Genomic DNA, 26177 nt, shown 5'->3' with positions numbered 1-26177 from the left:
TTTTTCACCAGCAGGGTTTGTGTGAAAGCCCTTCCCAGTCTCCCCCGTGCTGGTTTGTGGGGGAAGCGCTGGCCGTGGCTCTGGGCTGTCTCACACTCTGCCTCAGCTTGTAATTAAAAATGAAATATTTGGGCTAAGTGCTTAAATTAAGAGCACATTTTTGTTAGTTAACAATACAGAGGAAAGCCCCGGAGACCCTGATAGGGAAATTAGTGCCTCTCCACTTGCGTTGGAGATGAATCTTTTGAGAGAGGAAGCCTGTTCATTCCAGAGGATTTTTTGGTACAAAAACGCAATTACAGAGTGTAAAAGGAAGCGTTTAGGAACATGCAAAGTGGGAATGAGTTCTGAAGCCACCTTTGCTGCAGGACAGGGAAGGCAGAAGGTGGGACGTGCCCCTGGCACGACATCCCCTGACACTTCCCCGTCCAACCTGCCGGCTCCTGGCAGCGGCTCCCGGTTCATGTCCCTCCTCCCGTCCACCTCTCCTGGCCTCTCTTCAGGGCTCATCCCCTTGGCCTCAGCAAGCTCTCAGCTGCTGGGGAGGCCGGGCGGTTCCTATCCTCCTTGGCAATTATCTTCTGGGCTGCTGAGCACAAATAAGCTGAAACCACCTTCACGGTCCAAGAGAGCGGCTGCTCTTTGCTGGGGATGTTTCTGGGCTCTCTCCTCCTGCACAACGTTGCTTCCCCCCTGCTCCTCTCTCCCTCGAAGCAGCTCTGAACCTGGGGTGTGTGTGTGTGTGTTCAGAGCAAAGGCTGGGGCAGGTTCCCACACCTGGCCGTGACATTGGACCATCCCGTCCCAGGAGGGACAATACGGATGGTGACCAAGTCACGAAACCCTTCACCACTTCATGGGGTCCGAGAAGGCTCCCTCTGTGCTGCACAAAGTCCAAAGCCCAGCTGGTGGACACCAACCCACGGAGCCAAGGAGGGTGTGTAAGAAGTGGAGGTGGTGGAGGAAGGTGATGGTGACCCACACGGGGCAGGGCTGCTCATCCCATGCAGCGCCGGGTGACACGGGGCTGTTTGTCTTGGATGTACTGGGATGGACTGGAAAATGGCACTGACCTCTTGAGCAACACTGGGGTTCTTGGCCGCGCGGGCAGCGGCTCGGCTTGCGCTGAGTTTATGAGATCTGGTCTCTGAGATAATAAAAACACAGGAGTCCTCTCCAGCAGCCTTCCCCAAGGAGGAAGGGACCAGCGTGTCCGTGTCGCTGGAGGTTAAATACCAGCACATCACACTTCTTGTCTGCAAACGGGGCTGGGCTGTGGGCACGCGTTCTCCAATCAGTATATTTAGTTTGCTGAATTACTTTTATTGCTGGTTAACTGTGTAATGGTCTCAGTGGAACATCTGGTCCAGCATTTGAAAAGAGTATTCTTCAACTCTTGCTGAGTGCAATTATTTTTGGATACAAGTGGAGGCTTTAGAGCCATTAAGAAGATAAAATGCAGATTGTTTGCAGAGGTTTTTTTAATTTTAATGGCTTTCAAATAGAGGAACTTTTATTATTTTTTTTCCCTATTGTTAGCAGGCAGTGCAGTGGGAAGCAAGCAGAGGGCTGGGGAGAGGCACAGACGTCCCCTTTGCCTTTGGCTGGGCCGGGCACCCAGACCCAGGGCAGAGGGTTTGAACCTCCCTCCCAAGCTGCTGGAATATTCTCCAAGTCTTGCAATAGCTCGTTTTCCCACCAGTTTCTTTCTAAAACCACCGAGGGTTGGTGTGGAGTGCCCCATATAATGATTTAAAAGCGTGTCGGTGGATGGGGTAAGGACTGTTTAGAAAACAGAAAATGAAGGGCTTTGTGCTTTCTTCCATTGATGGGAAAATCACAGATGGATCCCAAAGCTCTGACTCCCAGCCTCTGCCACTTCCTCCAGACCACAAAAGCAAACAGCCAATGTCCATTTTTTGGGCATGGTACACAGTGAGAGCAACTGGGACACCTTTATCCTCAAGCGTATATATTCTCAAAAAAAAAAAGCAAGCATCAATTTATCAGCAGATAATAAGTTATCTCATGAGTTAAATGCAGTTAGTGCATTATGCCCCTCCATGGAGAGGGCTGGCTGACTCCTCTTTGTCTGCAAGAGCAGAGCTTTCAATTATTTAGAGGAAACTATACAATCTTGGCTGCTGTTTGCTATTATGATTGCACATTTGTCCCAGTGAAAACCGCAGGCAGACAGGCTGCAAAATTATGGCTGTTTTTCAATGGGAAGACAAAGTGAAACTGTTAAACCAGGTAAGGATGGATGCTTTTAGTTTATCCTGGGGGGACGTGGTTATAGGCAAGAGCACGGATTTGAGAAGGACTCTGATGGCATTGGAAGTGCCAAGGAATCAGTCATGGGATGAAGGAGAAATCTTGGCTTTGTGTGTTTTCAGGTGAAAAAGGCACTGCAGAGGGAGGTGGAGGAAAATGATGGAGGAGATGGAGGAAAATGAGGGAGGAGGGGGTGGCTCCTCGGCCCTTTCCTAAAAGCTTAAGAAGAAAAAAGGTGAAAACCAGCCACGACCTCAGGGTTGTGTGGACACTTTTCTTGTGGCTGGTTGATTGGTGGGGGCAGCTCTGCCAAGGCAATGGCTGTGTCACAGCAGGGTGGGAGTAAGGGTAGGAGGTCCCAGACTCCTGAACCTCCGGGATGCTCCCAACCTCATCTGTGGCTGCAGGCAGGGGGGCAGAGCTGGGTCCCCAAACTTCACTCTGAAGTCAACCAGGCACTCCTTTGGGTTGGGGCTTAGTGACAAGTTTCAAAAGGAAAACCTATGCCAAATGATGAGAATAATAATAATAATTAATAATCATCAGTGTTTCATTCCAGTACCTCTGTATACCTTGATTTTTTGGAAATGCCCTCATGTTTCAAATCTGCAAGGGAAAGAAAAGAAAAGGGAGCAAATTTCTCAATAGCAAACTGTTTTGTCATTCCAGTACCTCTGTATACCTTGATTTTTTGGAAATGCCCTCATGTTTCAAATCTGCAAGGGAAAGAAAAGAAAAGGGAGGGAATTTCTCAACAGCAAACTGTTTTGCAGAATTGTTTGTTTTACTGAGGGGAGGGGGGGAAAGCCCTTTCAGCTTCAATCTGCAATTAAAATTGATAATTACAAAGCACCAGTAAATTGAGATGGTCAAAAACAAGGTGCAGCAGCAATCTATTGCTTCCCACCAGGTAGGGCTGCTGTAGGTGGGGAAGATCCTGCCTCTCCCCAGGCAGCCTTTGTGGCACCGTATCCCGGCTCAGCTTCTCCTGAGCTTTTTTTTTTTGGGTGTTTGTATTTGTTTTTCCCCCTGCTCCTGACTGTATTAATCTCTGCCACTCACTGGGGTCACCTTAACCTTGGCTGGACGGCTGGCCAGCGGGAAGGGGCAGTTTGGCAATAACTCTTCTGGGGGAGCTCTCTGTGTGGACAGAGCATTTGGTCATAAAAGTAACGATTTTGGAGCAGAGCGCGCGGGTAGGGAGCTACGCCGCAAGAATTTATTAAATAGCTTATTCTGCAATAAATGCAGCATAAATTAGAAAAAACCAACCAAGAGAACAAATGGAGGAGCTGGGAGGGACCTCAGGAGGACAACTGCTCCGTTCCTGTCCATGCTGGAGTAGATGTGGCTGCTGGATCCGGGCGATCGGTGTCCGGACGGGTTCCCTGCCGGCTCCTCTGGTTCTCCTGCCATCAAACCAGCTGGAGCTGTTTGGGCCCTAATTGCTTGTCAGCTTCATGTCCTCTTCGCTGGCTTTGGTGGAAGTCAACAATAATGTTGAGATGTATTTTTTTGGTTTTTTTACCAGTAGGATGCAGAATAAAGCGAATCAGTAAATCTCCTGCACCAGCAGCAAATTAGCACGAGGCAGAATGCACGAGGTGTTCATTCTCTTCCTCCACCCTGGTGCTGCCTTGCGTTGGTTGGATGGGGCCTCTGATGGTTTCCAAAGCAAAATGTTCAGTACTTTTTCACTGCGCAAAACATGAACATTTAGTCCATGCACCCAAAGTGAGATCAAAATAGGAATTTTTCCCCTTGGCCGCAGTGTGGGTGCCCTGTTGGCTCCGACTCTGACACTCTGAAAGCTGTTAAAAACATCTGTGAACCAAATGGCTCAAAGAACAGCCAGAGAAAAGACACAGTTTTAGTTCTGGTTAAAGTCTTTTTTTCCTTTTCCAAATTCCCCACCTTTGCTCCCAGCCCTTGGCTCTCACTGGGGCTGGTGGGTGGTTTTGGGGGGGTACAGCAGGTTGCTTGGGGAGGAAAGCCTGTGCGTGTCTGTGCTCTGTTTGTTGCATGGAGCCTCCACAGGAAAAATATTATGGGTCTGTTGATAGAAAAAGGTTGAAAGTTACCGAATATTTACACAGCACTCAATTGTTGTCCATCTTCCCCATCATTGTATTTCAACACCAGGAGCAAGCTGCAGTGATTGCAGCTATTGCAGTGGTGTAGTTAGCCAGGACACGCAGATTACAGGGCAGTAATTACAGCTGAGGTTGCTGTCATTTTACTAGATCCCTAAGTATCACCATCTCCTCAGCACTGGGGTTTTTTGCTCATGTGGCAATGCTCAGCTTAAGCTGCAGACACAGTTAAAGTAGGGACCTTTCAAAGTGCATCTTAACTGGCAGGGGATCACAAGGGCAAAGTCTCCTTGAAAATAAGGGGACAACTGAGTCTCTCTTTGTCCCCTCTCTTTGAGCTTCTCCCATTATATTCTGGGTGTTATTCAGACAGCTGGCACGGGCTCCCAGGGGCATTAGCAATGCAAAAATAGCACTGGGTTTGGCCATGTCTGCATTGCTGGTGAGGAGCCTCTGGGTGTTTGGGTGATGGTGGAGACGAAGGGCTGAAGGTGGCTGGAGTGGGAGGCTGGGGAATTAATTAATTTTTGCTCACCAGGGGGACCTCACTTCAGCAGGTTGTCTTTTCTTATTAAAGACAGAAAAGCTACAGTGCGGAAAGGCACATTAAAAAATAACTCTATATGCTTGTCCAAGGGGAATGTGGGCCTGAGACTTGGTGTGGCTGGCCAGGGGATGGCTACTGGGGCAGCACTTGCCTGGTTGGGAGGAGTAGTTGCAGAGAGTCCATGGTACAAACCATTGCCTTGCTCAGCATCTGGGAGGTCCCAGGAAAGCCCTGGGGTAAGGTTGGTTCCTGCACCTCGTTGGGGAACAGGGACCCGTGGTGAGCCCAGGGACCACCCCTGGGAGAGGTGGTCATCACACCATTCTCTACCAGCATCGCTTTAGCACCCCGAGCACGTCTGGGTGTCTATGGATTCTGCCTGGGGGAGCACTGCCAGAGTGGATTTCTAATTATAGCTAATTGCAGGGTTGATACTCTCTGGATTTGGCCAGATACAAGTCAAATGATTTCCTGTTGCTCAGCACTTTGCAGACACGTTCCCCGAGGCAGCGGGATGGACGTGTTTTCTGAAGGCATCCAGCTGGGAAAACACAGGCTCTTCCCTCTCCAGCCTGTGCACGGGCCTCGGTGGTGCAAACACCCCCCCACCCCAACTCGGTGGTCTTGGGCGATGTTAACCATGTATTTTATTAAATAACCAGGTGAAATGGTTTGGTTTAGTTAAGCTGAGGGCTCCTGCGAGGTGCAGAGTGGCTTGGCCACGTGGAGGGCTGGCTTCTGTGGTTGGACCTTTTAGGTCCCCAAAAGCCCAGCACCTTTAGGTCCCCAAATTGCCCAGCACCTTTCTCTGCAGAGCCTTGCAGCACTGGCACTTCTCATCAAATGCTTAGGAAAGGTCTGTCACAGACAGACTTCCTGGAGAAGGGGACCCAAAATATCTTAACTCTGTTCCCTGCATGAATTGGTTAAATATTTACACGATGCTTTTAAAGTCAAATATTGCGTATGATCTAAATTTTATTCTCAGTCATTAAATGCGTACTTTAAAGCCCATTTTAATGTCCCCTAATGGGGACATTAAAAGTGCATTTCCTGTAGTTAATATAGTTGTAACCCTGTGCTGTCAAAGATCCCAGGTGATAGATGGGGGAACTCGTTAGCCCAGGTGCTGGGTACACAAAGGAACGGGCAGATCTCAAACACCAAAAGGATCAAAGTTAAACAAAGGTTTAAGAAGAAAGGCAGCAGCTTCTTGAAAGGAAAAAGAACAAGGTGAGTTTGACTCCAAATGCAATTTTTTTTTTTCCAACTTTGCTTTGACACGAGCCAGGACCCAGGATGATGGTTTCGTAGCCTTTAAGGTGTTTCAAATAAGCATATTATTCTCTAGGAGAAAATGCCCCCCTCTCTCCCAGGCACCCTCTGCAAACTGAATCCACAGTTCTGAAAACCTAGAGCTGATGCCAAGCATTTTAATCTTACCAAAAGTAAGCAATGAGCACAAATTTACATAAAAATCAGCTTTTAAAATTATTTCAGTGTTAACATTGTACGTGACACTGTAAGTACATTAAGTGACTTTGTGTCCCTCAATGCTTTTTAAATGGCTGCTGCCCTGACCGCAGGTGCTGGTCATGTTTCTTTTCAGAGCTTGGTAGGAAATTACGTGGAGAAAAAGCTGTGCTTTAGGAAAAGCCTGGAGGAAAATGGAATGAAAAGAAAGAGCAGATTCTCCAGGCACCGCTGAGTCTGGAGGTCTTCTGGAAGCCTTCCCGTCAGGAGGTGTTTCAGCGGGGTGGGAGGGTTGGGGGCTGGGGATGATGCTGGCTGGGATTGCTGGGGCTTCTGGAGGTGAGCACTGGTCCTGGATGGGTGGCATTTGCTGGCGCTGATGCTCCCCAAAGTTTGCTCACTGACTTCCCTTCATGCTGTTCTCTTCCTCAGCTCATTTTCTGCACGTTGTCTGAGAAAGCTCTGGGAAGGAAAATGGGGGTAAAATTTGTTAGTGAGGGCAGGGAGGGAATTAAAGAGCAGCCGTGGTGGGAGAGGAGCTGGAGGTGGGGTGGCACTTGCCTGTGGGCCAAGGCTGGTGTGTCACTCCCTGCAAACAGCCCTGTCTTCTCAAACCTGTTCAGTTATTGGATGAAACAGTTCGACTGGTGCTGGAGAGCAGCTCATAGGAGATGTTCTAATGGCTATTTCTGATCTTAAAACCGGTGAGTCCCTGAATCACTACCCACTGAGGAAAACATCCTTGTATCTACGCTGGCGTTTGCCGCATAAAGATGTACCAAAGTATATCTAAGCACAGCGTCTGCATTATCAGACCTTTGGAGATTACTTTTCTCTTCTTTCCTCTATTAAATATAGCTCAGCTCTGCTGCCTCGCACACAAATACATTTTTCTGGCTCTCACTTCTAGGAATCATCCGTTAAGTATTTTTAAAATGTGTTTGGACTAGATGGGATCGCTGTTGTGTAATCCCCAGCGTTCCCTGGCCACGATGATTATTTTTTGGCTCATTTATGTAGGAAGTAACCTTCAGTGCTTCACCACTTCGTGTGGCTTTTACCAAATCCGAACATGTGGTGGAGTCTCTTATCTGGAGCTGTGGGGTTTTGCCCTTGGCTGGAAGCAGGGAGCAGAGAAGGTCGGAGAGAGGGAGATGGTCCCACCTGGTGATTTCTCTGCCTGGAAGTGCTGTCTGGTGGCTGGGCAGGGTCACTTTGCACCATTCCCTGGGAAGGACTGTGGCTGGGTGATGCTGATGGGGCTGGGGCATCACCACGGGGTAGCTGGATTTCAGCAGAGAAAGGGCAGGGCTGGGGGGCCACAGCTCAGCATCCCGCTGGAGGAAGGATGAAGGATGCTCTGCTCATCTCCTCCTGAGGAGAGCCCCCGAAGGGAGGAGGAATCACACGTATCCAGAGCTAAATGGCATATGACTCAAGGAAAAAAAAAAAAAATCTCACCTCTTTATTACATAGATTTATCTCGCTGTGTCGGGGCCTGACAACCACCACCAGATGCTTGTCTTCTCAGTTGCTTCATTGGATTCTGGGACATCCTCGTAATTGCCATAAGTGGGAGATGATTCCCCAGCATCTGGCATGTGTTAATACTGATTCAGAGCGCTTATCAATCCACTTAAGGAAAGAGCCTACGTGCTCGCTGTGCAGGCAGAGCCAGCCTGGCAAATTCTAAAGGATCAGCATTTGATCCTATTTTTTTCCTTTGAATGGTTGAGATGTCACCTCTGTTTCTGGCGGTGGGTGGGAAAGTGCAGCCCCATTTCCAACAGCCTTAACCAAGGTCTGCGGTTCAGGAGCTGCTGAAATGCTGTCTATCTAGGCACATCTTGCCCTTCAGCTCGGGAAAAGTGCATTTAGCAGTTAAAGGCCCACCAGAAATCTTCCAACAAATTAAAACTACTTCTGTTTTAATTTTTGGTGTGGGTTCAGAAGGCCTCCCGTGGGGCTGGGCAGGGAGAGCTGCTCGGTGCCTGCGGAGGCGGCCGAGGCTCAGGGAGGTGGGTTTCCCTGCTCAGCTCAGCGAGCGAAAACGGGGAATAAAACTAGTGAAAAGCAGACATTTCAAGAATTGCTCCAAAGGCGCTGTTTTCATTCCAGGTGGGAATAAAAACACGGGGTTTAGGCCCTTTTTAGAATTTTTCTTCCCCGCTTCCTTCCTCTGAGGAGCCTGGCAGCCCCTGGGCAAACGCGAGCGGGTGGTGGTGTGTGTGCAGCCAGGCTGGCAGCCTCCGTGCCCCAGGCAGGGCGCTGGGGGGGGAGGTTTTCCAGGGAGAGGAGGGTGCAGAGGGGGCTGTTTGCACCAGGGAATGAAATATTTCCCCGCGTGGCTCTGGGCTGAGGAATGCTGCTGGGTTTCCAGTGGTACGCGAGGGCAGGGGAAAGGCATTCTCCAGGCTCGCAGGGCTCCAGCGCTGTCTAGACTTCGTAATGCAAAGGTCCTCACCGCCCGGCTTGAACTCCTGCCACGGCGTCTCTCAGCCCGCCCTATAAATGGAAGCTGAGAAGCCTTTCCCTCTGCCAAAGCCTGTCACGCTAACGAGACCCTAGTTCCTGTCGAATTTGGCAATTTGTCCCACTAAACCGGTGAACTTGCAGCAGGTGGTAGCCAAGCTCGTTTCCTAAAACCACATCCCTCTGGAAACAAATAAGCCCCACCTGACTTCCCGTGGTGGGGTGACCCCATCTCCCTGCAGGACAAGGGAGGCTCCTGGCCGTGGGGATGGAGGCTCCTGCCCAGGGAACCTGCAGGTCACCACCCTGCAGAGGTGGTCTCTGGACTAGCACATCGCTCCCGAGTCAAACTGCTGCTGTCGAGTCACCTCAGGTAAGTGACACAAACTCATCCCATGGAATGTGGCACTGTCTAGGCCAGGATGCAGCCACCAAAAGCAATCTGTTCCTTAGAGAGCTTTGTGGTTCCTGTGCTGGCAGGTTTGGGTGCCTGGGAAGACACTCCTTGGACAGCATCAGTTTCCAGGGGTTAAGTCCCAAACACCGCAGGTCAGCTTCTCTGGGTGGAAATGGAGGCACCTCACAGCTTCTGTCAGTTGGGTGCGTTCTCCTGTGCTCCATCAAAAGGCAACAACATCAAAGTGTCTGTGCAGAGCAGTTGGCTGTAGCTGAGCAGGCAGAAGTGACAGCAGTGAAATGCTGTCTCCATCACTGTAGGAGGTTCAGCCCCACTGGGAGCCTGAACTTTGGACCGACAAGCATTTCCAACCTGCTGAAGCTTCTGGTTTGCAGTTTCTTTGCCTCTTGGAGTGACACATCATCCGTGGGGTGTGCATCAGGATCGACATGTCAGGACCTATAAAAAAGTCTTGCTGCCCATAGGAATGGGCTTGTCCAGCTGGTGTTGGGTCTGTCTGCCCAGGAAGGATTCTCTTGTCTCAGATGAGCAGTCACTTCTCAATTCTCACACAGGGAAATGGGCACAGGGAGCTTCTGTGCTAATCCCCAGCAAACGCTGAGAAAACCCACAAAGCCCCACTCCCGTTTCCTGCTCTAAATCCCACACAACAGACCTTGCTCTCCGGGGCCAGGAGCCAAAATCTCGCAAGCAATGGAAAGATTCCCCTTGACTTTAATGGTCTTTGCACGAGTGCCTAATTCCTTCCTGTTCACAGGCTCCCTTGGACGTGGTTATGGAAACAACTGCAGATACAAAGTGCTGCAGTGACCTGTAAACCCTCCAGAGCAGCGCGATGGCAGATTTCGCTGTCCTCCCAGACAGTTGGAATGGGTTTTGTTTGACAAAAAGCCTGATATATGTTCTTCCAGCCAGCGCCGTGGCTACAGTGTGAATGAGTGTTTTAACAAATCTATTCCTGCAGCCAGGGTTTGTGGTCAGCCCTCGGGGTTTGGAGCCAAGCTCTTCCCAGCAGGACGGGGAAGGCAGGGAGCCCGTGTCTGTGCTGGGAGAAGCTGAACCTCTGCTGCTTGGATGTGCCAGCATCTCCCAGACTTGGGTCAGCAGCTTCTAGGGGCTGGTTGGGTTCCCTGCCCGCAAAGCCCATGTCACCGGTAGGGACTAGGTGTTGCCCAGTTTTGCCAGCTCTTTCTGAAATGTAAGGTTTTTACCCCAGGCTGTCCCACCGCAAGCATTTGGATCTGGGTGCCTCTGGCTGTGCGGTGCCACTGGGGGGGATGTGGGGTTTGGGGGACTATTGGCTCGTGCTCTGAAGCACAAGATCTACCTGCTCTGCTCTCATCACGCGCGGAGCAGGAACAGCAAACGGACTATATTGTCCTTATAGAGCCCCCAGACCCCGTGTCTGACCCCATGAGAGGAGCAGTGATTTTCACGGGGGATCGGGGTGTTTGAGAGGAGCAGAAGTGTTTTCCTGCTGTGTAAGGCTGTTCCTCCAGCTCTCGGGGGAGAGGAGGCTGATGATGATGATGGCTCCTTCTCTCCGTATGCCCTAGAAACTTTCTGGATCTGGTTAAGGGTGTAGGTTGTTTTACTTCACTGCTCAAACCCCGCATTGGGTTTGGCCATTTCATTTTTTCCTCTCATCCAAAAGCAATTCTCACCCATGGGGTCTCTCCAGAGACGTGGCTGTGTGAAGGCTCCCGGTTCAGAGCCACAGGGATGATGAGGTGCTGGCCCAGCTCTTTTGGGAGGATTATTTTGCTTTTTAAAGGCAGGGGCTGCAGCCGGGGCTGATCCCTGCCTTGTGGGGGGAGCAGGCTGGGACGGGGCTGCAGTCATGGGTTCATCTCTCTGCCATCCAACCAGGTACACAATTTTTATTTTTTTTTTTTTCTCCCAGGACTTAATTAAAATGCATACATCTTTCCTCACATTTTTATGAAGCTCAATGGCAAATAACGGTCACTCTCTAATTACACCAACATTAACTTGTTTTCATGGCTGAAAAGGACAGACCCAAGGGCAGCGTCGTTTGCAGAAAATTGTAAAAGACTTAAAAGAAAAACCCATACAAAAAATAACAGCAACAAAAAGGAGTTGTGGTTTCTTGAGCCAGTTTGCATTCCTGGAAGTTGATGACGCCCTGGATTACTGTTGTTTTTTTAGACCTCTCTCAATTTTTTTTGGGATGGTTTGTCTGTAGTGTGGGTATGTGTGGGCAGAGAACTGGGGAATATGCAGAGGAGAAAAAAAAAAAAAAGCTAAAAATGGGAGGAACAGGCTGACTGCATATGCTTTATTTTTTTTCCTTTAAATTAAAAAAAAAAATGCTTGAAGATGTTAAAGACTTGGGGAGGGGGGGTGGAGCACAGGCATGGCAGAGGAAGCCGATCCTGAAGACATCTAATACAGGATCCTTTGTGCTTCACTGAACATCGTGTCTTCTCGGCTACGGGAGAGCTGTGTCTCAGTTTGCCAAATAATCACTTCAAAGTTCTGATTTATGTCCCTTGGAAGCTGCCTTGCCCTGCAGAGAGGAGAAGGGATGCAGCCAAGCTGTCCCAGGCCAATGTGCTGGGGGCGTGATGGTACAGAGGGCTGGCAGGTCTTGTCTTGGTGCCACCAGGAAACGTGTTTCCTGTTGCTCTCTGGTTTTGGTGACACATCCCATTTGAGCATTTTTTTTTTTTTTTTGCTTAGAAAACAGTTGTCTTCTTCAGGAAGTATTTCTCTTTTCTCAGTGTTACTCATGCTCACGCTGAGCTGAGCCCCACCGGTCCCCAAGGGATGCTGCTGCTTTGAGGGTGGTCCAAAAAATGGAGAGTTAGCTCAGCCGGTCCCCGAGCGGGACGGAGGGGAGGTGGGGAGTCAGGGGCCATGGTCTCCTCCCATTTACATGAGTGGGCAATAGCCAGAGCATGTTCTCTCTATTCTGCTGATTTCCTGATGGTTGCTCTGGATTTTTATTGCTTGCGCTAAAAGAAGGGCCCAGTCTGTAGTTTGAACATCTAGAGGGAACTTAGAGAGGGGAAAAAAAACAGTTGCTGCATCTGTGTCTGAAGGAGAAATAACTTTGCCCACTCTGCCAGGGCGGGGGGTGGTTTCTGGAAGAACATTCCTGTGCTGGCAGGGCTTTGGCTCGGGGACGGGTGACGATGCCCTGCCCGGAGGTGGCAGTTACAAGACCTGTGTGTGTCCTCGCTGCTGCGTGAAAAACACCCATTAAATTTTCTCTCCCAGCTCTTCTCCACCCCGAGGTTCTGTAGACATGCCAAGATCACAGGTTGTTTTTTTTTTTTCTCCTGTTACCAAAGCAGAGGCTGATGTTCCCAGTAAGTGCATCCCAGTCTGTTCTTTGCCATTGCTCCATCCCAGTGCAGTCAGCCCTTACTGGAAAATTTCAGACTCTTCCTTTTTTCTTCTCTGCTGGAAGCTTCCTTTTAAAACATTAATGTCTGTATTACTTTTTTTTTCCCCGGCAGGCTAATTAATACTTGATTCATCACCTTGAAAGCTAATGGATATTTATCCAGATCATGAAGGAAGTGAATGCTGTCTATAAATAACTGCAGCAGCACTCGCTGGCGCTCGCTGACAGCCCGGCTTTATTTATGCTCCTTCTTTTTCAGGGAAAGAACTCTGCTCGGCTCGAGAGGAGTTAATCCTAACCTTTTCCCAGGGTTGGTTTTGCACTGGCCTGGCTCGATGTTTTGCTTCTTGGGCTGTACTTTGTAAACATGGTGCCTTTTTCCAAGGGAAAAGGGCTGCTTTTGTGGAGAGAGCCCCAGACGGTGCGTGTGATGGCTCCAGCCCCGGCCAGCAAAGGCCATTTGAGACCTTGGGTGTTTTCATGGGCTGGGAGCTCTCTGGCACTCTCGGAGATGTTGTTGCATTTTGGGTATTGAAAAAAACGCCGGAGAGCCCTTTGCGAGTTATCATCTGCTTTGAATAAATGGTGTTTATTGTCTTTGTCTCCAGCTCTCCAGCTATTGTCATCGGTGACCTTAATTAGGAGCATATTAAAAATCATGTCTGGTTTGTTACTCACGCGTACAGAATTCAAAAGTAATTATTTACTTTTACTGTTAACTTGCATGTTCCTCCTGGACGCTGCTCTGCAGCCACGAGAGCATCTGGCTGCTCTCTGGAGAGGACAGCCCGTGCTGTCCATGTAGCCTTCAAGGGCAGAAGAGCTGGATGGGAGCTGGGACGAGGGGCCCGAGGGGCACAGAGGTGGGGTGAGAGCTGCAGTGGGTGCTGGAGGACAACCAGAGGGTGACCTGTTGTAAACTGGTGCCTTGGCTTTTCCCACAGCCCTGCCCATTGCTGCTGCCCGTGGCTGGGCCCACACCAGGTCCTGCGTCTCCATTTTGGGTCTAATGCTGCTCTTGTGGCTCCAGAGGGGCTGGGGGCTGCCAAGAGCTCTACCTGCTTCTCCAGAGCAAGGCTGGAAAAATAGTGCTGATGCAATTTCTAGGCTCCTGACCTCACTGCAGTAAAACCCCATGGAGAGCTTGCCCTGAGGTCTGCAGGGTGGGCTTTTTGCCACTTCGGCAATGATGACACTTGTTCTGAGGCAGGATAAGGGGAACCAAATGAGCTGACTCCTCCTGTGTTGCTCAGTCTCTTGGTTTTCATCACAAGCGATGCAATTTGTGAAGCTGCCTCCAGGAAGCACCAGCCTCTGGAGTCGCACAATTGTGTAAAAATCTCAGCTTTTGTTCATTTTCCTATCCCTCATGAAAATGTGAGCTGAAAGCTTCAAGCACAAAGGACCAGCAAGACCTTTTTTTTTATTACTGTTTAAAAAAATCTATGCTGCTAAAGATGAACTTACCTTTGGGGTTTTTTTCAGGGACATTGGCTCATGAATTTTTAATTCTTGAGCTTGGCAGCACTGGTTGAATTAGGAACAGAACAACTGATTTTAATGAGCGTAAGATTAATGCAGATGAGCTTGGTTGAAACCGTGATCCAGCTGAGGAGAGAGGATGGTCTCACTTCACCTACCAGCTCCTTCCTCGGTGGGCTGTTATGTTGCAAGCATTAGCACAGCAGAGCACATTCTCATCTCTGGTTATTACCTGGGGAAGAAACACTCATTAAACTGCCTGGTTCATGCAGGATATTTTGCACATTAACCCTTGGCATTAACTAAACAGTCCTGCAAGATGGACTGGGGCTTTTCAGCGTGCAAGTGGGGAAGAAGGAGGAAGGCGGCTCCAGGGAGACCTTTGAGTCCCTTCCAGTCCCTAAAGGGGCTCCAGGAAAGCTGGAGAGGGACTCTGGATCAGGGAGTGTAGTGATAAGACAAAAAGCCCCTGTATATTATAAATCAAAATTCCTCCCGTTGTTAGTGTCACTTTCAAACAGCAGCATCATGAGACCCGGAGTCTGTTGCCAGCAGCAGCGCCGATAATTCACCTCGTTTGCTGCAAGGCTGAAGGATGAGACACTTTCCCCCTTTGTGGAGCTTCCCACATCACCTCTTTGCTCATGAGGAAGCAAAATCCCTACAAAAATGGGGCTGCCACCGCACCAGGAGAGTGCTGACTGCTGCCTCCAGGTGCGTTTAAAAACCCACCCGGAACCTGCTTCTCCTCCTCAGTGTTTTTCCCAATAATACATTTCCCCCATCTTGAGCTCCTGGTGCTGGTTGGAAGGGATGCCAGGCTCCGTGGGGTGGCTGGTGGGGTACTCCCAGAGCATCCTGTCCTCATCCCGCCCACCTGCTTTATTCCTGCTCGGTTTTGCCCCCCTGCTGACCCCATCACTCCGATATTTCATCCCAAGGGATAAACCCTCCTCTTTGCTGTGTCTCACACCTGTTGTGAGTGTTTCCAGGGATTAAGTTGAGCGTGTCTGTGTTGAGCCCCTGCCGGGGGGGGCCTGGCCAGGAAGGCATCGGCCCTTTCATCACCAGCCCCCAGTCTCAGCCTTTCTTCTTCCTCCACGGGAGACACATTCCTCTGCTGAAATGACAGTGCCAAATTCTGCCCGTGAGACAGAAGGTTGGGCTTGGTTTTTTTTTTTTTTGACTTGTACTGAAAAGCAGCTCCTGCAGTGGAGTTAATCCATCCCGGGCAGGAACAGGGGAGAAGGAGCTGCAAATGCTGCTGTGTCCCAGCGTCTGCCCCGGCTCAGGGGGCACCAACCACCCAAAGACACTCCTCGAAAAAAGAAAATCTGCAGTATCTTTCTTCTCCCTTTAGCACATCAACTCCCTTTATTTTTTTCCTGGGCTCAGCTTAAAGTTTGTTTGGGTTTTTCTTTGAATTTTTGTGGGGTTTTTATTGCCGGGACGGGGACACTGGGGTGGAACATCTGATCACTGGGATAAACATGTCCCAAAATACAGGGTTTGCACATCCTGTTTTTAAAGCTGGTCTTGCAAAATGTTCAAAAGCTTTTCTATTTAGCCAGCATTTCGGTGACTGTAAATGGCTTAAACTTTTCCCAGCTATTGTTAGTGGCAGTATCTATAACTCGGTGGCTGTGATATTGAACATTCAAAATAAGGAAGAACAAATAAATACGTGAAGTAAAACACAATGGCTCAGCTACATTCCCCAGTGTTATGCCGGGAAAAACTACTGACTACAGGGCCCAGGAGCTCCTGTGGTTATTTCAGGGGGAACAGGTTGCAAATAAGCCAGGAAAACTTGTACTCTGGGACTTTATCCTCTCGGGACAAGGCACTGGCCTGGGATGCGGGACTTGGTGAGTTTTGTGTCTTCACAGCTTCAGGGACATGCTCCAAACGCCTGGTCAGGACCCTGCTCCCCACTGAAATCACTGGAAAAAGTCCCAGTGCTGAGATGGAGCCAGTGTCCCTGAGGGTCGCCAGGTCAGGATGCTCATGGCATCTTGCTGACGGCGGGATGGGAGCAGCTCAAACAGCCCCAGGGGGCTCCCCAGGGACACCCCAGCACCACAGGGGCACCCCAGCACCCCAATTGTTCTGTCCAACACTCACAATTGTTCTGTCCAACACTCACACCCCAACACTCACAATTGTTCTGTCTTTTGAGGTGCTCCACCTGGAGCCCTGCTAGAGAAGAGCAGTTTATCCATGCTTCCTCCTGAGGCTTCCTAAACAAACAACACACACACTTATTTTAAAAGTTCAAGAAGAAAGTTTAAAAGTTAGAGAAGTTAGAATGTCTCATTACAGAGGAAAAGCCGTGGTCCTGCTTTGGTCTGGCTGCACGTGGCAGAGCCCTCCCCGTCTCTCGCAGAAGGGCTCCTCTCTCCTGGAGTTTTCGTCATGCAAAAAAGATTTCAGGAGGGTCTGCTGGAGCCTCTCCCACCGTGTGCAGTTGCACGGCAGTGAGAGTCATTACTGGCTGCAGTTGCAGATTTTTTCCATTATTAGGGACGATGGGTGCGCACGTTCAGGCTCCCCCCTCCCCTGCACAGGCTCCAGCTGGCCCCGTCCTTGGGTGTGGGGAGGGAGCAGCCCCGGTGCTGGGGCAGCCCAGGAGCAAAGGGAGTCCCTAAAAATCAGTCCCAGCCAGATTGCCAGCTTTCCCTGGGGAGAAAATGTATCTCTGAGGCGTCAAAAAGCCACCTTGTGACCTATAACTTCAGCAGATTTCATCTGAGGAAATATGAAAGAAGACATAAAGGCATTGCAGTTCTATGTGTAATTTTTTAGACCTCGTTTCTAATATATGCAAATTTTTTAGACCTGGTTTCTAAAAAAGCAGCGAGGTCCGAGGCAAACGCTGGGCAGCATCAGAGGGAGCAGCCTGGAGATGGGTTTTCTTCATTCTTCACTAAGGGGACAAAAATGTGTGTGGTGTGTTGACAATTAGTGAGGCTTGAATTATGAATTTCTGTTGAAATTGGAGGGTTTTCTTGGGAGAAATCCCCCTGGCTCTGCTGGAGGGAGGGATGGGGTGGCTGAGCTGGGGCAGAGGGGCTGTAGAGAGCACAGACCTGCTGCTGTTGGCACCCTTTGACATCCCTGGAACTCTTTGCTTTGAATCATTACTTATTTCTTTTTATACCCATCTTCCAGCAGAATTAAGGGCAGTAATGGGAAGAGCCCCATAACACAGCTTGCACAGGCTTAAAATGCTTTATGCTCATTGCAGTTCTCATCCTGACAGCACCTTTGGGAAAGGAGACAACATTCAAATGTCCCATTTGCAGCACGGCAGAAGAAGGAATCCTTAGTAGTGCTGTCTCTGGAGAAAAAAATATGAATATATGCAAGTTGCACATATCCAGTCTCATTACAGTGAGCTCAAGAAGGTGCAATTATTCTTAGTTTTATGTTCGTATGTGATTTAGAGTGACTAATTGATGACAAGTCCTCCCTTCTAATTGTATGCAAAAGGAGTGATTTCAAGGCAAAATAATTGTGGCTGCTGCCAAAGGGAACAGGAGATAAAAGCAACTCCTATTACCTCCAAATGGCCCCACATGGATTCCTTGTCCATAGCAACAGACACGGTTTGTACTGGAATAACACATGGACTATGTATTTAATCTTTCACCCAAGGATCTAAAATAGCTTTCGGGTGAGCCCTTAGGGGAAGGATCCCCACGATTAGCCCCGACATCTGGGGCTTTTGGAGACCTGATTCCCAAATATCAGCTTCCCTTCTGTGCTCACAGCCCCTGCCAGCGAGCCAAGAGACCCACTGAGGTAACCAGTGCTGTGGGTACCACCACCAGAGTCCTGGCAGCACCTGGGTACGATGCCTTGGGCTTTTCCCATCTCTACACCAAAAATCCTTGGATGGGGACAGCAGCACTTGGCCAGGCTGTCACACAGCATGATGTCCCTGCAGGGACTGGGGTCTGCAACCACACCAAAAATCCTTGGATGGGGACAGCAGCACGTGGCCAGGCTGTCACACGGCGTGATGTCCCTGCAGGGACTGGGAGACTGAGGGGTCTGCAACCATCAAAGCACCTCACAGCCCAAAAAACACAGGCAAAGCCTCCTCAGCCACATTGTCCCCTGGTGTCCTCGGCATGTCCCCAGCCTGGCCAGGGCTGGTGCTGCACTGCTGGCCTGGCTGGGCAGGGATGGCCAGGGAAGGAGGGGTGGTTTTTTGCCTTTTCACATTCTCAGGTTGTGACTCGGTTGTTACCAACCATCGTTACCTTCCCATCTCTGGCAGATCAAGAGAGGACCACTGCCTCAGTTCTGTGTCACCAAGGAGAGCTTAAATATTGTGATTAAAATATTCCAGTCTCGCATGGGCTACTCAGACATGCAGGAAGAAACCTCTGCAATTAGATTCCCCATGTGCCAACAGGAGGGCACAAGTTCCTCCTTTTTTTTTTTTCTTTTTTTTCCATGACTATATTCTTCTGTGATTTTAGAGCAGCAGGGGGTGAAAAAAAAGCCTGTTTGATTTTCTTCATTATGCTGAGCCTGGTTTTACTTTCTGATTGCCAAAGCATGATAAATGGAACAGAGATTACCTAGAGATTTTCAAAGATTTGCTTTCAAATTTTATTTTTCCTGAGCCTCGTTAGGCTTGCAGGTTTTATCCACACTTTGTTCTTACAAACAGTTCTTACAGTGTTGCCGTATATTAATAGCCGTATTTTTTTTTCATTTGAAATTAAAACCAGATAGATGTTTCTCATGCTTTGCTTTCAAATCCTATTTTAAAAAATATTGATCATGTGTGTGTTGTTTCTCTTTTCCTCTGACCCTGCTGGCTCTGGAAAGGACAGTCACAACAAAATGCTTTCAGTCCTGGGTCTCTGTGAATGACTGAGAGCAGTTCTGTGAGTTCAGGGACAGATTTTAGAAGGTATAATGTATAGATAAAAGAAAAATGGGGTTTCCAACAGAGAGACAGGCAAGAAAAATAAGATTTAAAAGCAGAACCTCTACAATTAGCAGGTACAGAGCAGCTTAGACACGGTGAGACAGCCCCCCGTGTGCCTGGGGGCACCTTTCAGGACCTAAATGCTACTGACAGATCTTTTCCTCCACAACTTCAGGAGAAATGGCCAAAACTCATCTCATGGCTGAGACCCCCCCGGCACAGCCTGTCTGCTGCTGTCTAGGAGAGGTCTGGAGGAGGGTGACAGGGGCTGGGCATGAGGACAACGTGGGGGACACAGACAAAAGCCACCCAAACATACCTGATGGTGTTCCTTCTGCTGGAGCCGAGAGAACTGAGCCACCTTCTGGGGTTTCTAGGTGTGCAGCTTCTGCTTTCTGTGCCACGAGCCCACAGAGGTCTCGGGGCAGAAGATGTGATGAAAAGGTCTCCTTGTGCCACCTACTCAGTGTGGGGAACAGCTTCCTGCCGCGCATCGGGGTGGTGTGATGGTGCAGGAGCTGGCTGTGTCCTCCGAGGTCCTGGGGAAGGTGCTGGAGATAAAAGACAAGTTCCTCTGGTGATGCCCAGCCTTGTTATCACAGGGATGGGAAACAGGGGTGCACAGGGCAGGGTGAGGACAGGGCATCCCTAGGGTGGCACCGACCCCAGCCACGCTGGGACCACCGTGACCCAGTGCAAAGGCAAAGCTCCTTGTGCTTGGCCCGGTCTCCAAGGCTCAGGGTGGTCCTGCTGACATTCTCCTCCAGACCTGACCCCAGGAGCTTTGCTTCAACTGGAAAGTGGCTCATTTGGAAGAGTTTCCTGCAGTTCCTCCAGATGCACTCAACAAGCTCTAATAATAACTGACTGCCTTTCTATTTATAACTGAGAAGACCAGCGAGGAGCTCGGCTGGGGCCACTGCACCCCAGTGCTCCCACACCTGCCACGGGTCCCCCCTCTGCCATCGGGGTATTGGTCCCCACTGTCCCCCCCGGCCCTGGCAGCCCTGCCATCCTGCACGGAAAAGGGCATTTCCCAGGGCTCTCTCCTTTGGATACGGGCACATTCACTTTGTTTTCGCTTGTTGACAAGGGGATATTTTCCTTTTAAAAACTGGGAATGTTTTTGTAGCGGCTCCTGCCCTGCTTTGTAAAACAAACATTTCCGAAGCGCCTGGTGTTTGGGGTGATGTTGTTACTGGAACGTCAGTGTGAGGATCAGAGGATGTATTTCTTAGTGCAGCCTGGGGATTCTGTGCCTGGTCGGATGGGACGCCGAGGACGGATGGATGGACCCTTTCGGCCGAGCCAGCTGGACGTGGCCTGCCTGGGGGCTGAGCTGGAAATGCATTTGGGTTTAGATTAAGGCCATGTAGCCCAAGGAAGCTCTCGCCCAGCCCAGAGCAGGAGGGGAGCATCTCCTCCAGTTTGGTGGGCCAGCTCAAACTGAGGCCGGGCTCAGGCTGAAGCTGCCTTTGCTGGTCCCAGTCTCAGAGGGAATGGGGGTTTGCAGCCAGTTCTGCTTCTGCCCCCAGCGCTGCCTCTGCTCCCCATCCTGACAGCATCAAACCCTGTGACTGCCCTGCTGGGAGAGGCTGGAGAGAGTTTTTCCTCTGATACAGCCTCTCTGCTTCACGCAGGATGCCAGATTTGATGAAAATGCTCTGATCTCTTCTGACAAATCCTCTGTTCCTAAGTAGATAATAACCAGAAAATCTTCCTAAATCAATCCTGGTTTCGGATCTGTGCCCACACTTGTTATTCCTTTCCTACCAATTAACTGCTCCTTCTTGCCCTGGATCGGGGGCCTCTTCAGCCCCCAGAAGGATAAAGGGGGCACTGATTTATGGCTGCTGAAGTCAGCGTGGGACCGGGTGGAGTTTTACAACTGCAAAAAAATGACAGTCTGATTTGGCAACGTTAATGCCCAAGTGACCAGAAACACTCTCCTGGGCTGAGCAGGGATTAGAGGTTGCAGATAGCTCTAATCCCAAACTGCAGCGGGAAGGGCTGGGATGCCTTTTCATCACATCGCTGGTGCAATGAAGCTGCTGCATGGATCTGACCTGGAGGAGAGAAGATGAATATATTAGAATAATATCCATTTACTTTTCCTCTCTCTGATATACTTGCTACTGAGACCCCCACCTTGGCAAAGGGGGGGTCTTAGGCTCCATTCCCCCCAGACTTGGCCAAGGCCGGGTGCTGCTGGCGAGGTCTGTGCAGGCAGTGAACAACCCAAACTTCTTTGGGACGGTTCATGGTGGACGTGCTGGAGAAGTGCAGGTCCCTGCTGGTGGTGGTTGCTGCATTCCTGTGGACACCAGCCACCTCTGCAGCATCTCTGGGCCAGCTTTTTGACCTCCTCCTTCCATCTGCAAGCCCTCGGTGTGTGTCCATAGCCCTTGGGCTGCAGAACTGGAGCTTTCCCTTGGATGGACGCCCTGCTCAGAAAATTGGAAATATTCTGGTGAAAGATTCTGCTGTTCTAATTTTTCCATAAGAAAGGAGAAACCCTGAGCAGCTTCTTTTTTTTTTTTTTTTTTTTTTTTTGAGGGACACAGCATTACCTGGTGAGTTCTCCTCAGGTTCAGCCCAATCCTCTTCACCTCCCGTGTTTCTGCCTCTGGAGCCTGTGGTCCCACAAGGTGAGGGCTCCTCCCTTGGGACACAACCCACGGCCCCAGGGTGAGGGTCTCACCCCCTCCTGCCTGGGAAATTAAGGTATAAATTGGTCTTGCACCGGAGCCCTAAATCTCTTCCAGGCTGTGCAGGACTCAGTCCTTCATTACCCCCATTTCCCATTAACGCTCTCTCTAATACAATACGGGGTGGGAGATGAACTACTTTGGGGTGAGGGAAGTGTTTGAGAGAAAAGGAGACCCCCGAACCCTCAGGCTGGGGGTGCTGTGTCTGCCCGATGGGCTGGGGTGACACCTGGGGCCAGGAGCAGCCCCCAGCAGCTCACTGCAACCACCTTGAACATGGATTTTTTCCCCCAGCCCGTTCTCAGGCCCAGGTCCCCGTGCCCCCAGCAGGGATTTTGCTCACACCAGGGCTGTTTTGCTCCAGCTCAGAGCATGGCAACCTCGGGGGGGGGCTCAGTCCCAACGGCCCCCTCCTGTCCGACTCACCTCATCCTGCAAAGTGTCACCGAAGGGTCACCTCCACTCCAGGGCTCGGGCACAGAGGACAAGGGGTGCCACGGGGCAGCACTGATGGAGAGGGACGGGGGGCACGGCTGCCCTTAGCCCCCCTCCTCGGCTGGTCCAGCACCTTGAGAGACGGGAGCAGGGGAGCAAAAAAAAAAAAAAAAGGAGAAAAAGGAGAAAATCCTTGTGCTGCCTGGTCGCTGGGGAAGGTGGGGGTGTCCCGGGGGTGTCCCGGGGGTGTCCGGGGTGTGCAGCGCTGCGGTGTCACCAGGAGGTGGCACAGCACGAATGGAGATGCTGCTGGGACCCGCCGAGCCCCCCCCACCTCCCCCGAGTGGAGCGCAGTGATTCATTAGAGTAGTTCCAGGAAAAAGAAGAAAAGTCTCGCATCTTCTTTCTCGGAAACCCATTGTGCAAAATCCTATCACATGGGGGGGAAAAAAAAAAAAAAGGCAAAAAGCACAAACCCCACATTTTGTTTGGAGAGAAGGAAAAAATGAGCATATTTTCCCCCTGCTTTGAAAACACGCAGCTGTCCGGACATCCACGGTCTCTCTGGTGTCCCCACGGCCTTCCTGCATGAGCAGAGCCTCCACTGACTCCTGCTCCTCTGCCTGATGCTCTCAGCTGCTGCTCTGATAGCCCACTTAAGCTTAATTTATGGCTTATATCATATTAATAGCAGCTTGCAGAGGATTTTCCTGCAAAAGCTGCCCCAGGTCTGCAGGTCCCCAGGGCTGAGCGAGGGCAGCTCGTGGCCCCTGAGCCTCCCACCTCCAGGTCTCGATCTGCTGAGTCCCAGGTGGCATTTTCCCCATTTAGCCCATCTTCCCTTGTGGGAGCATTCTTTAGGCACCTGTTTCTGAGGTAACAACTGGAAATGGCAAACGAGTATTTTTTTCTAAATGCTGGCAATTCTCCCTTTCCAGCAAAGGCAGAACAGAGGATGTAGAGTCAGGAGATGAGCCATCAGAGACCAGAGGAAAGGTTTCAATGAAACGCTGACCCACAGTGTTTCTGGAAGAAACGTTGCACTTCGACAAGATTACTGTCAATATTTCGCTTGAATGGGTGATTTTGAAATACTTTGCTGTTGTTTGGAAACCCTACTCCAGTTTGTAACCAAAAATAGAGGTTCTTTCTTCTCAGAAAAGAGTCCCTTCTCTCTCAGTTTTCCCCTCTTGGGTTTGCATGTTGAAAGTTAAATGAAACAGTCAACAGTGGCTTAATGGGGTCCCAAGAGAATGGGGACCAAGCATCTCCTCTGGCCCCTTGTTGGGACCCTCTGAGCGTTGGAGCACGAGGACAGGGCCAGGGGCTGCTTCCCTGCTCTCTGCCTCAGGGGTCCCCAAGCCTGGGGGGCTGTAGCAGCTCCCCACAGGGGGCTTTTTTCTCTTGCAGGAATTTGTCCAGGTGCTTTCTAAAGCCAGCTCAGCTTTCAGAGCATCCTCCTGAATGCAGCCAACTTCACATCATGCCCTCCAATCCCAGGCTGGAAGAGCCAGTACAGGACACCCCCTTGGAGGGCACAGGGGGGGACACAGGGAGCTGCTGCTCTCCGTCCCTCCTGCTCAGAGAGTCCTCATCTGCTTCCCCCTGTAAAGTCTCAGGGCAGTAGAAGGATGTTCTGCAAGTGCAAGGTCTCAGATGTAGAAGATGTTGTGCAATTATTTACTCACCGGAGCCTGTTTCTCCCTCTTCAGCCCCTTGTGAGAGGCAATCACAATCCCCCTGTGGGATGCGGTGTGGCCCTGCTCCAGACTGTTGGCAGGAGTCTTCTGTCCTGTCCTGAGAGGGGAAAAAACACAGAGCTTTCAAGGCCAGCTATTTGTCAAATTAAAGCAAAAAAAAAAAATAAAATTAAAAAATCGTGCTTGTTTTTGTTGTTCTTTCTGAATTCCTACTCAGCATCCTGAAAACCCTTTAGAGGGTTTGTATTTAGCACATGAAATGAATTTCTCACAGTGAGGCCAAAGACAACCCAGGTGCGTGGGTGGAGGAAGCCGTGGCCCACGCCAGCAGCCAGCGCCAGCACGTTGATGTCCTCAACTGTCCTCAAACCCTCCTCACGTCTGAGGGCACTGGCTTTAAAGCCAAATATATGCTGGTGGGACTGGGAATACAGGGAATATTTCCACTGCAGCCCAGTGCAGACCTTGCCTCTTAGTCCACCTGTGGACACAGCACTTAGATATCTGAAGAAACCTAAAAAAGATCATTTACAACTCAATTCTGACAGTACTAGCTCCCTTCATGGTGGGAATCGCTGCTATGAATTACCTCCTCAGAGAGCTGCTGAGCCTGATGTGTGGTTGTTGGAGCTGGGATCCCACCAGGGCCTGGGGAAGGTGCAGCTGGGCAAGAATAACTTCCTTGGATGGGAAGGAAGATGTCTTAGGGCATCTTGGCAGGTTCTGTGGTTGGAGGAGCTGATGGCTGGGCTGGCTCGTGCCTCTCAAGGCGAGAAGACTGCTGCAAAGAGGGAAGTTGCCCAAAGCGAGGGTCAGGCTGGTGTGGCCACCTGCAAGAGAGTGGATTATTTATAGACATTATGGGTTCCTGTATCTGCACACGTTTACCTGGGAGAGACAAGGTGGCTGAGGGTAGTGACAATTCTTCTGGCAAACCCATGATGTTTTACTGCCACAATGACACAGAAGGACCCATTCCAGCATGCCCCAAATCCATGGGAAGGATTTGCCTTTGACATCTGGGCTCCCACCGACATCCATCAACCATCTATGACCCAACTCAAGACCTCCCCAGGGACATTAATGACTGGACTAGAGGACTTCTGGTGTTTTGAAATAGGCAAAATTCATTCTGAAGTGCACAAGACCCTGCAGGAGGGATGTATTCAGTCCTTGTGCTGGTGGCTTCCCCCGTGACCACAGACACACAGGTGTGTTTCGTTCAGCTGCTGCACAGCCCGTGTCCTTCCTCCCCCGTCCACAAAACACCATCAGATGTCTGTGCCGGGACGAAGATGCACAGGGACAAACTGGATACCTCCATCGTGCCTAGAACATAAGTTCGTGAACTTCTGTTATCACTCAGGCATGATCTAATTGAAACATCATGACTTATACAATCACCTCCCTCTCTGTCCCCCGCTTTCACTCTTTTAAAAAAAACTTTTCCTGCTTTTTCCAGCTGGACAAGCTATCTTTCTGCCTGCTTTGAAGTAAATATTTTGTTGGGTTTGGCTGCTGCCACAGCCACACATAGTCTTCTGCCTGATATTTTATCCATCTGCTGCTAAAGGACTAGAGAACAGCTGAGAGTCTCCAAAGGGTTTTGAGGTGCTGAGTAGAGCTAAGGAGCACCAAGGCAAGAGAAGAATAGTCTTCTCAGCTTTCACGTGCATAGTAATTCAGCTGAAATGCCTTAAAAATTAAATACTCTGGGAGATGTTTGTTACAACACCCTGGTACTCACAGGCTGGCTCCCCTCAGCTGAGGACTGACACCCCCCCGAGGTTCATGCCGAGGTGCAGTCCAGCTCCCATTTCCTCTTCTGTCTCCAGCGAGTGGAAAAAGAGAATTGGACTCCCACGCCGTCGAGGTTGCCAACATCTGCCTTGCCTCATTTCTTCTGCTTGAAGAACATCTGGCTCTGCTCTGGGACAGCCACGTGTGGCCAGTTGTGTTGCAGGGGAAGGGGTTGTGCTCGCTGGGATAAAGGCTCTGGTGGCACCTGCCCGGCTGGAGATGCTCGCTGCCCTCACGGCCTGGGAGATGGTGTGTTCATGGTGCTGCCCTTCCAGGGCAGAAACAAATAACTTTCTGTTTGATGCTGGTCCTGTTTCCTGTTCTTTTTTCCCCTGGATTGCTCTGAAGAAAGGATGTTTTTTTGTCCGGTTGAACTCCGAGGTGGGGAGGTGCCTGCCCAGGAGAAAGCACACGTGGCCGTGGCACCGCTGTGTGAGGAGGATACAGGATACAG

General features: G+C 50.3%; 1 long non-coding RNA gene across 1 annotated transcript; it reads right to left on the bottom strand.

Annotated features, from left to right (window-relative positions):
• Positions 1-14275: 14275 nt before the first annotated feature.
• On the bottom strand, positions 14276-19924 carry LOC106893916. The gene is made up of 3 exons (XR_001413200.1): positions 19400-19924; positions 16293-16372; positions 14276-14364 (listed from the first exon to the last, which is right to left on the bottom strand). It is a non-coding gene; the product is annotated as an uncharacterized LOC106893916 (long non-coding RNA).
• Between the last annotated feature and the right edge of the window lie 6253 nt (positions 19925-26177).

Source organism: Calidris pugnax, unplaced genomic scaffold, assembly GCF_001431845.1.
Source record: "Calidris pugnax isolate Ruff unplaced genomic scaffold, ASM143184v1 scaffold206, whole genome shotgun sequence".
In the NCBI taxonomy this organism is placed as follows: Eukaryota; Metazoa; Chordata; class Aves; order Charadriiformes; family Scolopacidae; genus Calidris; species Calidris pugnax.
Note: the sequence above shows the minus strand (reverse complement) of the source record. Positions and strands in the feature narration are given on the sequence as shown.